At 35.3% G+C, this 11,916-nt stretch overlaps 1 long non-coding RNA gene across 1 annotated transcript in view; it reads right to left on the bottom strand.

Moving 5' to 3' along the window:
* LOC117665740 (uncharacterized) overlaps positions 1–11,582 on the bottom strand; it is a 38,095-nt gene extending 26,513 nt beyond the window's left edge. Inside the window, exons 1-2 of the long non-coding RNA XR_015733547.1 lie at positions 11,545–11,582; positions 5,681–5,724 (exon numbers count right to left, since the gene is read on the bottom strand). This is a non-coding gene — a long non-coding RNA (uncharacterized LOC117665740). The remainder of the gene's footprint in view (positions 1–5,680; positions 5,725–11,544) is intronic.
* Positions 11,583–11,916: the final 334 nt, after the last annotated feature.

Here is an 11,916-nt window from a genome sequence, read left to right on the forward strand (position 1 = left end):
CAGTGACAAAGTACCAGAGCTGTACAATTTAGTATTTATCCCTTTAAAGGCAGAAGTTTTAGAGAAACATGCATAAATGCAATCAATCAATAGAATGGTTTTATTCTTGTCTGAAAGAAGGGGGAAAAATACCATATGAAACAAAGAATTGTTTTAAAAAGAACAAATCAGGTTGTTTTTAATAATACATTTCATACAATGCTCAAATAAATTGTTTTGGGGTGAACATTATTACTGGTAATATTTCTATTCTGACTTTATTTTTCTTCTCAGATGTGCAATAATCTTTTAATTAGCATCCGCCCAAAGATAAGCATGTAGGAAAAGAAAAATCAGTAGCTACAAGCTTTCCAAATAGGGGAAGAAAAAAAAAAAAGCACATACAGCAACAACAACAATACACAATTGCATCTTTCTATTTAAATGCAAGAATTAAACAGAAGGAATACCAGACTTAAACAAAGAAGCAGACAGATGTCCAGAAGTTGTCATTAGCTACAGCACACAGATTGTGATTAAATTTTAATGTGGCGTTTAACTTAAGTAAAGATTTTTTGCTTATCAGAGAGAAAGAAGGCTGGGGAAAATATTGTTATTGATTTCATTGCTTTAAATGTAACTGATCCTTTAAGTAATTTTTCTAGAGTTTGGTGTCACTTTTTGGACTGAAAGAGTCATTAGAGGCTATGTTCATTTAAAATTCTGTCTCTAATGCATAAATTGCTCTCCAGCAACTTCCAATTTCTATCTATAGAAAACAAAACAAAGCATTTTAGCTGAATGAATAACAGCAACACACAACTGTTCCCGGTTGGTTGTGTGAATTTATTGGCATTAAATCTTTCATAATTAATTTCAGAGTTTCATCATGCAATTCTTTTCTATAAATACTGCATGTTCTAAGTAACAAATACATGGCAAATTTGGATTAAAAATTCTGCCTTAACATTTATTTTCTATGCCATGTATTTATGTGTACATTTGATAAGTCTTTAGTTTGTCTATGTAAGTAATGATGTAAGCTATGATTTTAAAGAAACAGATTTGAAAAAAAAAATAAATAAAATTCCAATAATGTCTATATTTACTAAAACAATTTTTGAAGAAAGAGACATTTGATTTTTTTAAAAAATGGTTTAAAAGTTATGAAGATCGTTTAGGCTCAGTCGTATTCTGATATATCATCATTTTTTATATTAATTTTAAGATCCCTAGGATTAAAGGTAGTAATGCAATTTTGAGTTCATGGCTTTATATTAGTGAATGAATAAAAAAATGGCTGAGTGAATGTATCTTTGAAATTTTGCTCATTGAATATATTATTAAAGATGGTCAGAGTTTTGCCTAGTTTGGAATCAAGCTATGCCTACTGAATTCAGAAATACTTTAAGACAATTGAAACTATTACTTATTGTAATATTTAAATGACATATGGGAGAAAGATAGAGAAAATTCTAGTTAGGATGTAATAGGATCATAATATTTGGACCTCAATGTGGTTTCAGGAACTAAGATGGAGATGACCATGTCTTCTCTAGAGGAACAGCTTCCAAAATACCTCTTCACAGGTAGTCCTCGACTTACGACCACAATTGAACCCAAAATTTATGTTGTGAACTGAGAAATTTATTAGGTGAGTTTTGCCCCATTTTACAACTTTTCTTGTCACTTTTGTTAACTGAATCACTGCAGTTGTTAGATTAGTAACACGGTTATTAAGTGAATCTGGCTGTCTCACTGACATTGCATGTCAGAAGGTTGCATGACCTTACGACACCATAACCATCATAAATGTGAGTCAGTTGCCAAGTGTCTGAATATAAATCTTGTGACCATGGGGATACTGCAATGGTCCTAGGTGTGAAAAATGGTTATAAGTCACTTTTTTCAGTGCCATTGTAGCTTTGAATGGTCACTAAATGAACTGTTGTAAGTGGAGGACTACCTGCATTTGAAGTGTTCAAATAGCTGTCTGCTCCAAATGTGATTTCAAAATAAAGGGCCATAAGTAGGTATAGTAACAACTCATCAGCAGTTTATGTCTATTTTGCTGACTGAACAGGCATACAGATTAAAGTGATCAAAGTTTTCTCTGCAATGGTGGTTATTTCTTTGTAAGTATATAGCAGTCATTTCTAAACTCGCATTAATGCATATGCAATTCTTATGCAAATATACCACTTTTTCCTCTTCTTTGGCAGTGCATCAGGGCCATCTCATCCCAGTTGCATATTTGCTTTGAGGAATATTGGAACAAATTTATCTTATAACTTGGATAACTAAACTGGGTGTTGTGCCTTGTGATTCTTGATGAGTGTATCTTGTCTTTTTATGTACATTGAGAGCGTATGCACCAAAGACAAATTCCTTGTGTGTCCAATCACACTTGACCAATAAAGAATTCTATTCTATTCTATTCTATTCTATTCTATTCTATTCTGTTCTGTTCTGTTCTGTTCTGTTCTGTTCTGTTCTGTTCTATTCTATTCTATTCTATTCTATTCTATTCTATTCTATTCTATTCTATTCTATTCACACTTGGCCAATAAAGAATTCTATTCTATTCTATTCTATTCTATTCTATTCTATTCTATTCTATTCTATTCTATTCTATATGTAAACTTAAGAATACTAAAGGGTTCACCAGGCCTGGCATTAAACAAAGTTGTATTCCTGAAGAGGTATGTACTGTTTGACATGCAACTTCTGTCAGAAGTTTTGCAGGTTCTCAAAATTCAAAGGTACAACTTTTCAATGTTTTTTTCTCTCTACTTCCTATTATCTTCTTTCCTTCTGACTCCACCCTCATTGCTTTATTCTCTGAAACCATCATTCTTACTTAAATTGGGTATAATCATTTCCTCTCTCTTATCCACATAATTTCTTTTTTCCTTTCTCCCCTAAGGCATCATTTTACATCTGCAAAATTTAAATCTAATTTCTTTGTTCATTCACCAGAACATTCTTGGGCTTAGATATTCTTCTTTACTTTCCTTTGCATCTGTTATTAAGCATGTGCTCAATTCTAAACAAAAAAATGTGTCCCTTTCTTTTTCTGCATATGAAAATGATAACTAATCCCATGTTATCATGTTTGTACCAATTGATGATGAAGTATTTATGCTTTAATATACTCCTCAGATGCCCTTTAAATAACAAACTGCAGGAAAAATTCACCTAAAATTGAAACTGGGTGTCTTATTTTTAGTGTTTGAGTTTGTGTATGTGTGAATACTGTTCAGTTTCTGGGTAAATCAATTACGTTAATGATATAACAAGGACAAAAAGTAAGATTGTATAATAAGATTGTATATTGGTAATTCTGCTGATAGTAAGAAATTACTTTAATCTGAAACTAAACTTTTCATCAATAATTGTACTACAAACAATCCATGATAGAATTCATATGAATTATTCCTATTAGTTAATTGTATTCAGAACTCCTGTATTTAAGTGCAAAATGACCTTCTGAAGTTTGTTCTTGTGTAGTTTTTGGCTCTGGAACCATCACTGCCATACTGTCTCTTTCCACATGGTGATTGTGCCATCTGGATAATATGTCAACATTAATGTTCCACGCCCCCAGATTTCTGTGCTTGACAGTGAAGACAAAGTCTTGAATTGCTACAGCCCACCTCCATTACAATTCATCAAGTGCTAAGCAGTTTCAGTGGTTGGCACTTGTGTATTATTCACTGTCACTGCTAAACTGTGTTTTAAGTTCTCTTAATGGTTTCAGAGAAAGTCAATATTAGGATTATCCTTGAAAGAGAGTGAAATAGATATAAGGCTTTGTGATAAAAACAGACTTGAATGCCAAATGACCCTAAAATACATTGAAGACCCATTGATTATAATGGCTGCCATGGAAACCATGCAGTAGAGTATAAATTCCAAAATATGTGCAGACTAAAAGAATGAATCATGTTGTCACAGGCAATGGCTAAAACATGGATTGCAATACTTTTGGAGCCAAAGTCCACAGTCAGATTTAGATGATGTGTTGAGGGCTCCATTCCCAAAGGTAGGTGGGACTAGGACAAACACTCATGTATATCATGTAATTCTTTTATTTTATTTAAAATGAAACTTACTTCAAATCTAATGTCAATATTATTATTGACTATACATTTAATAATATTCTCTTTGGGGAGAAAGAACAACTCTCAGAAAGATTTCTGCAAGCGTCCACAGAAAGGATAAGGGCACATAGAAGGTTTCAGTAGTCCATAAAAGGCCCCAGAGTATTAAGCCGTAGACTTCTGTACTATAACCAAGTTAGAACATAGGTTGCCAGCTGATATTATTGTAATTTCAGCAATGTTATTTTACCAATAAATAAATAAATAAATTGCTCTGGTTCTTTCACTGATGAAGGGAAACATGTCAAATTGTTGCAAAAGTACCACAAGTGAAAGAAGAAAATGTTGCCTTTTTAAAGACCAACTAACACTCACAAAGAGGTTAGTAATACACACAAAAATATAATACAGTTCATTTCATTTAGTCAACTGCCCATATTGTAAAATATAGCAAAACATCATGACATTAGCATCGTTTGTTTCTCTTGATGCACTGGTATGTGGAGAGCCATATTTTATCTCACTCCCTGTATAATTTTTTTTTTCATACATTTCCTTAGGTCCCCACTGAGTGAAAGATAACAAAATGCATGTGCGTGGTGATGACAGTTGCCATCTGTGTTCTATTACCACTGAAAGGTATCTCTTCTCTTTCATCTCATCTAACCAAGCTGGTGACTGCCAAGTTCGCAAATGGTGAACATGGAGGTGCCAGTGTTCTAATAGATGACTGTAAGGGGCTAGCTGACACAAGCTCCGAAGAACTCTGTCATTATCAAACAAACTGTAGATCTCAAAATAATGTCTTAGACTAATGAATGGAACTCATAAACACAGGAAATTGTACTGAAGATTGAACTGCGGCAATTTCATTCTCACAGTGGTTCTTTCCAACAAACCACAGGTAAAGTAAAAGTAACTTTATCAGAAGATTAAAAGGAGATCTTCTATACATAAAATATGTTCTCAACTCTTGTCAATGATTCTACAGTTACACATCCAAGCATTTGTCACTACTATTGCAGTATTGGTAGTATTATAGAGAATATGTCCAAACTGAAAGGTGTGCGCGTGTGCATGAATGCGAACATGTGCATGCACAAACATACACATGCGTGAACATGTATGGACATGCACATGCATGGGCATGCATACATGTGCAGCAGAGACCTGAAGACCAACTGGCCAGTGAGACGTGGGGCATCCCAACACCGGCAGCGCGGCAAGAGGTAAGATCTTTTTCTTTCATGAGCTTCTATTTCATCATTTTCAGAGAAACAGAAGCTCATGAAAGAAATGCCATGGAGATCTGACCTGGGGCGATGGTGCTCATGCCAGCAGAGAAGGTTCTGCATGCTACCTCTGGCATGTGTGCCATACGTTTGCCATCAGGGTCCTAGTGTTTGTCATATTTATTCCTTTGGAACTAAGACATATATAAGTGCACCTGGGCAATTCTAGTCATTAGATACATACTGTACCTGGAATAGTGGACTCGATTCTAGTAGCACTAAAGCCTCTGGATAGGAAGACCAGAAAAATAATGATAATGAAGCATGCCCTTCATTCACACAGTGACATTGTTAGACTCTACTTACCAAAGAGCATAGGTGATGTGAAATGTTGCAAGTACATCAGATAGCTGAATGAGAAAAAAGGACAATGAAAGAACATCAGACAGACAATGAAGGTATACTAAACCTACTACACCATGATGGCTTCATTATTTACTGTAAACGTTTTAAAACTGACATCTGTAAATGTTCTTTGAAAACAACATTTGATGATCCAACTATGTGGTAATGAGCCAAACACCTTTTTGTAATCATTTCAAACCATAGGTGAATTTCAACTTTTGGAATTATTTATTTATTTATTTATTTATTTATTTTATTGAATTTCTATACCGCCCTACTCCCGAAGGACTCAGGGCGGTGCACAGCCATGAAATAAAACACATAGATATACAAAATTTAAAATCGAATAAAATGAATTAAATAAATTTGGCTGAATTAGTACCCATAATTTAAGATACCCATATTTTAAAATACATTAAAAATTTAAAATTTACACTTAAAAGGGAGAAGATTTAGGCAAGGCCAGCTTGATGAAATAAAAACGTCTTCAACTCGCAGCGGAAGGTGCGCAGATCCGGAATCCTCCGTATCTCTGGGGGGAGCTCATTCCAGATCGTCGGTGCCCCCACAGAGAAGGCTCTCCCCCTAGGGGCTGACAGCCGACATTGTTTGGCCAACGGCACCTGGAGGAGCCCCTCTCTGTGGGAGCGTACTGGTCGGTGGGTGGCTGTTGATGGTAGTAGGCGGTCCCGTAAGTAACCAGGTCCTAAGCCATGGAGCGCTTTAAAGGTGGTAATGGTTTATCCTAAACCATTTTAAGCACCTTATTTACATCATTCAATTTAGGTGCCAAGTCTTTTTTGAGCACTGTTTTCAACATGGTAGTCTTTGTTCTGAATTGACTAAAGGTTATAGAAGGTTCAATACCATAACTTCCGTTTTGAATAAGTAGTTTATAAAAGTCACATTGGTATGCTGGTGTTTCTTATTTCACTAACATGAAGAATAGGCATGGGACAAGAGATATATGGATGTAAGAAATATATTCTGTTCAGAGCTTGAATTCTTTGGAGAAATCCTATGCATTTATTGGGAAGCAACAATTGAAAATCCAGAAAGAAGGGTGATAAGGTGTCTTAATTTCTTCCTTTTGAAGCTTTGGTATTGTGCTGCAAATCAGCCAGGTTGCTCCAACTTCATCCAAATAACCATCAGCTTTTGACAGTTATCATAATGCAAGTGACAGCCAGGGAAATCATGAGAGCTCTGAATCCCATGATTTACATGACAGGAATGATCTTGGATGTACTCCCCCAGGAGCAGCTGCAAAAGATTTTGTACACTCCCAGGTTTCTCCCTAATATTTTCAGGATCTATACATAAGAAAGCTCATAGCCTCATTTAAAAAAAAATATTGGAGATGACTGTCTTATTAGTGGTGGGAACATGAAATAATGAAACTTTCCAGGTGCTTGATATCATAATTCCTGAAAAATATCTTGTGTCAGAACTTGTGGTATCTCATAGTACACAGAACCATTAATGGTACTCATTGCCATTAATGGCAATGAGAAGTTGGAAGATGAAGCTTATGTGACAATGAAACAGGTCTAAAGAGAAATATGATTCATACAATCATAAATTATATAGACATAATTATAAGACATCATAGTAATTGGGGAAGAAAAGAACTACAGTAGGGTTTTTCCTTTCTCATTGCATTTGTAAAGAAACAATTAATGGAGGCTTTTAGAGTTATTGGCTAGATAATCTGGCCCTTCATGGAACTCCACTGAATGATAATCCAAAAACTGCAACTTGTTTGAATGCTGCAGTGTGTAGAGAAACTGGTGCTTCCAGAAAAAGCTGTGTCACTCCTGTATCAAACACCTTTGGTTTCTGATGGCTTTTCACAACCAACTTTGTGTTAAAGAAAGAAAAGAGAAGAGAAACAAAAATGTTCCCATTGGCCATAACTGGATGGATGGATGGATGGATGGATGGATGGATGGATGGATGGATGGATAGATAGATAGATAGATAGATAGATAGATAGATAGATAGATAGATAATTGTTTTGCTGCAGCTATGCAGATTTAGTTTCAAAGTAAGAGATTATCTACTTAGCTGTATCATCTCAAGATTCTATAGAAAGTTAATCTTTACATTTAATATGTTTAAATAAGTATTTTCTCACTTTCAGTTTGTGTGTATTCTTCAGTGAGCCAAGAGTGAGTAGAGACCTCTTTTTCATTCTTGAAAAACAATATAGCAATTTGACACAAAGAAGGAAGAACTCACTTGACTGTGAAATGCACTAAGACCAGCCATTGAGCTAATATATCTCAGAGTCCTGTTATAAATATAAAAACACGGTTTTTTTTAAAGTTTACAATATTTTGAACTCTTTTGAATGAATGAATGAACACATGAGCTATACACTGGTATACCAGTATATACAGTTTTAAACAAATCACAGCTTAAAAGTACTGGATAAATATTAATTTAGCATCAAAAAGAACTTTTAAAAATATCAGAAATGCCAGATGAACAGCCTCTATAACTTGTGAGCTATTATGAAGAAATCTATCTTCTTGCCATCAAGAAGATGGGGGTCAACCTATTTTCCAAAACACTAGAAGGCAAGACAAGAAACAATAGATGGAAACTGGGAGGGGGTCCTTGGTGTTCTCTGAGCTTGTTTGTTTTATGTTTCATTGCCCAAAGTAGATAACATCATCAGTGCTATTCTCCTTTATTGGAACTTCCCCTTTATTGGATGGAAACTAATTAAGAGACGCAACCTAGAACTAAGGAGAAATTGTGAGAACAATTAACCATTAGAACGGCTTGCCATCAGAAGATGTGGCTTTTAAGAAGAGATTGGACAACCACTTTTCTAAAACGATATAGGGCCTCCTACTTCAGGGGGTTGGAATAGAAGAAAGGTCTCATCCAACTCTGTTATTCCATTATTCTTTCTGTTGTGCAATAATATGAATGGATTCTTATTGGAACAGAAGTAACTGGACAGGGTATGGTCTAATTACCATGATAGCTGATGATAAAAGCTGATGGTCATAAACTTTTATGGGGAATATAGCATTCAGAATAGATTAAATGTCAAAGATTCAATTTTTTTAAAAAATTTGATTTATATGCTGCCCTTCTCCGGAGACTCAGGGCAGCTTACAATGCATTAAGCATACTTTTGTATATTTATACAAAGTCAGCTTATTGCCCCCACAAACTGGGTCCTCATTTCACCTACCTTAGAAAGGATGGAAGGCTGAGTCAACCTTGAGCCTTGGAGAGATTTGAACCAGCAGTAATTGCAGGCAGCTGTGTTAATAACAGGGTGCTTAGACCACTGTACTATCAAAGCTCTTACTTAAGAGACTTAAATGCGTTAAGTGCTTACTAATATCCAGTAGTTTGAATCAATATTGTAATGTAATGTAAGGTGTTATGTTGTCTGCAGCTTCTTCTCATTAATATTAGTTCATAGGACTGAATTCAGCTCAAACATTTGAATGATTTTTCAAAAGAAGTTCTACCACCATCATGGGACTGATGGTGGTAGAACTTGAATAGCATAATAAATGCACAGTATAAAAAGATAATGATAAATTATATATCTGATAAATTATATATGCAAAACAGATTATCACAGACTGCAAGAAGTGACAGATAATCTGTTAAAAGATCCTATATCCCTCATGGATGGGAATGCAAGATGGAACTGGATACCTTACATCAAATAATGCTGCACTCTTAATCACAGAGAACTTTGTCATCCAGCTGCATACAGTTATTAAACTGCATTGGAAACAAAAGAAAACCAGAACTCCATATGTTAATTCCTATAAATGGAGACAAAGTTGTTGGTTAAAGAAATGTTAACCTGTTCCGCTCACATAATATTTGTTCAGGTGCTAAAGCGTTAAATGACCTGACAACCTTTTAGGTCCCAATTGAGTTATAAAGTGATGAGAAAAAGCATTAGCAGTCTGATGGTTGTCGAAACTTAGCACCAATGAAGTATAAAAGATGGAGTACTAAGGAAAGTCAGGAGGTCTTGAGGCTATTCATCTCAAGGCAGGCTTTTTCTTTCTCTCTTGAATTTACCTCACAAGGTAGTTTGGTGGATACACTGAGATGTCATCTCAAACCTCTGGAGAAAAGATTAGATATAAATTCAACATGCAAACCAAGTAATGAAAAATGTATGCTATCTAAGATGGCTTCAGTTTCAAACCTGATTAATAAAGTTGATCTTGAAATAGTTGTATGTTTACGAATCTTCACTGCATTCATGAGAAATCATTGGAACTAATTTCCTAGAAGTCTCTGCTGCTGAAGTAATCTTTTACTGAGTGGTTTAGTTTCCCTCTCCAAGCAGCCAAACAGCAGCATGATTAGTGAACTAGAAGCTCTGTTGCTTGAAGAAGCCTCCAAACAGCAGTACAGAGCTGTTGACAATGCATACTGTTACCTTGAGTACAGCAAAGAAATTTGTGTTGTTTCCTAGCATTCTGGGGGACTGTTGCCCCTTTCCCTTTCTCACCCCCCACTAGCAGTTGCTACTGAAGTAGACAGTAACTCAGCACATTTGCCACATGGAGTTTTGAAAGCAATTTCCTTGACACTGTTTTTTTTTATTTCCTGCTGTAAAGACACTGATAAGACTATTTTTATGAGGTGGTTATAATATTTTTGATGGCCTTTTATAAAGAACTTAAGTAGGCATCAATTCTTTGTGCATGTATGTGAATCAGATGTTCGGCCTTATTTCCCATTCTCCTGATTATTGAAAAAGCAGCAGGACAACTATATAAATACAAGTTGACTCTGTTTCTTGAAAGCCAGCATTTTACATAGTGCTAAATGGTAGTGCTGCTTAAAATTAGATGCTTTCTCTTGCAAATAAGGTTAAAGCGACAAAGCAGCTGAATGTTGCAGGAGTCCTAGAGGCCTCACACAATCATTTCAGGCCAGATATTGTTTTATATGAAAGAACAGCTGTTTATGGAACATATGTCAATTTATATTAAATTACAACTTTGGAGATACTAAGTTGAAAACTTAAAGCAAGCCATATGATCTTATGCATTACATCTTCTGCCCATTAAGGAATCTTAAAGTAAAGCAACCAAAGACAGAAAATACTGGTTCAAATTTCAACCCACAAGAAGGGTGAATATACCCTCAATTTAATAAAATGTATAATGCAACTTCCTGAGGCTTAAATTTCTTACAATTGCTCTTCGAATGGGCACTTGTTTTCCCATTATTGGCCACTTTAATCTACTTATATTCTCGTTGTCTCATTTAAAGATCATTTTATAGGATTGGATGATCCACGTTTAAAGTATGTGTTCTATGACTGCCTGGTGGAACAACACAACAGTTTACATATTTCTGATTGTGATCTCAAAAGTGATTTAAAAATCTATAGAGACAATCCAATTGTCCTGAAAATATATACACACAAGTCTACTCTAAGGTGGCTAAAATGAAATAAATCCAGTTTGAGGAGACAGAAAGAAAGCCAAGACTGGGAAGTAAAGATCTTGGAGTAAATGGGCACTTGCAAGGACCAAGTTCGAAAACCCATCTCTCCCAGGAGAATATTAGAAGAGGGCAAGGAAGACAAGCAATTGAAAAGTAGAATGTTTGTGCTTTTCTTTGAAACAGGCTGCATTAAATATTCAGCAAAAGCTGCAGGATCAGTTTACAATACTCTTCTTGTTTCTCATGTATCGGCTGACAGATGCTGTAAACATACACAGGCAAACATGGGCCTAAGCTAGCAATGCTCCAATAACAAAGGGCAGAAAATCATTTCCTACAGCAATTACATTTGTACCTTTAAGATATCCTACCTGGAGAGCAGAATTTACTTCCTTCTAGACAGGCAGAATTTGAGAATTGGGTGTTATATTCGCTTAGCTCATATGCATGTGAATATTTGGTTCCTATAGGCAATCAATAAGAAGACAGATTTCACCTAATTATCTCTCTGAAGAAAAGTATTGCATATTATATGCATATGCCAGTCTTACATGTACACTTAGACACAATATCCCCACAAAATTGTCATTAGTCTCCCAAACCACATTCTTGATAGATTTCACAGGGTGAAAAAGTGCCTGGATCAATGTCAAACAGTTGACCTTGGCTAAGAGATGGTAGCTGGTCTTTAAAACAGCCACTCATCGTGTTTAAAAGATGTCACAGTAAATAAATTATGACTG

The sequence above is a fragment of the Pantherophis guttatus genome, chromosome 1, assembly GCF_059756535.1.
Source record: "Pantherophis guttatus breed Tessera chromosome 1, ASM5975653v1, whole genome shotgun sequence".
Lineage (NCBI taxonomy): Eukaryota > Metazoa > Chordata > Lepidosauria > Squamata > Colubridae > Pantherophis > Pantherophis guttatus.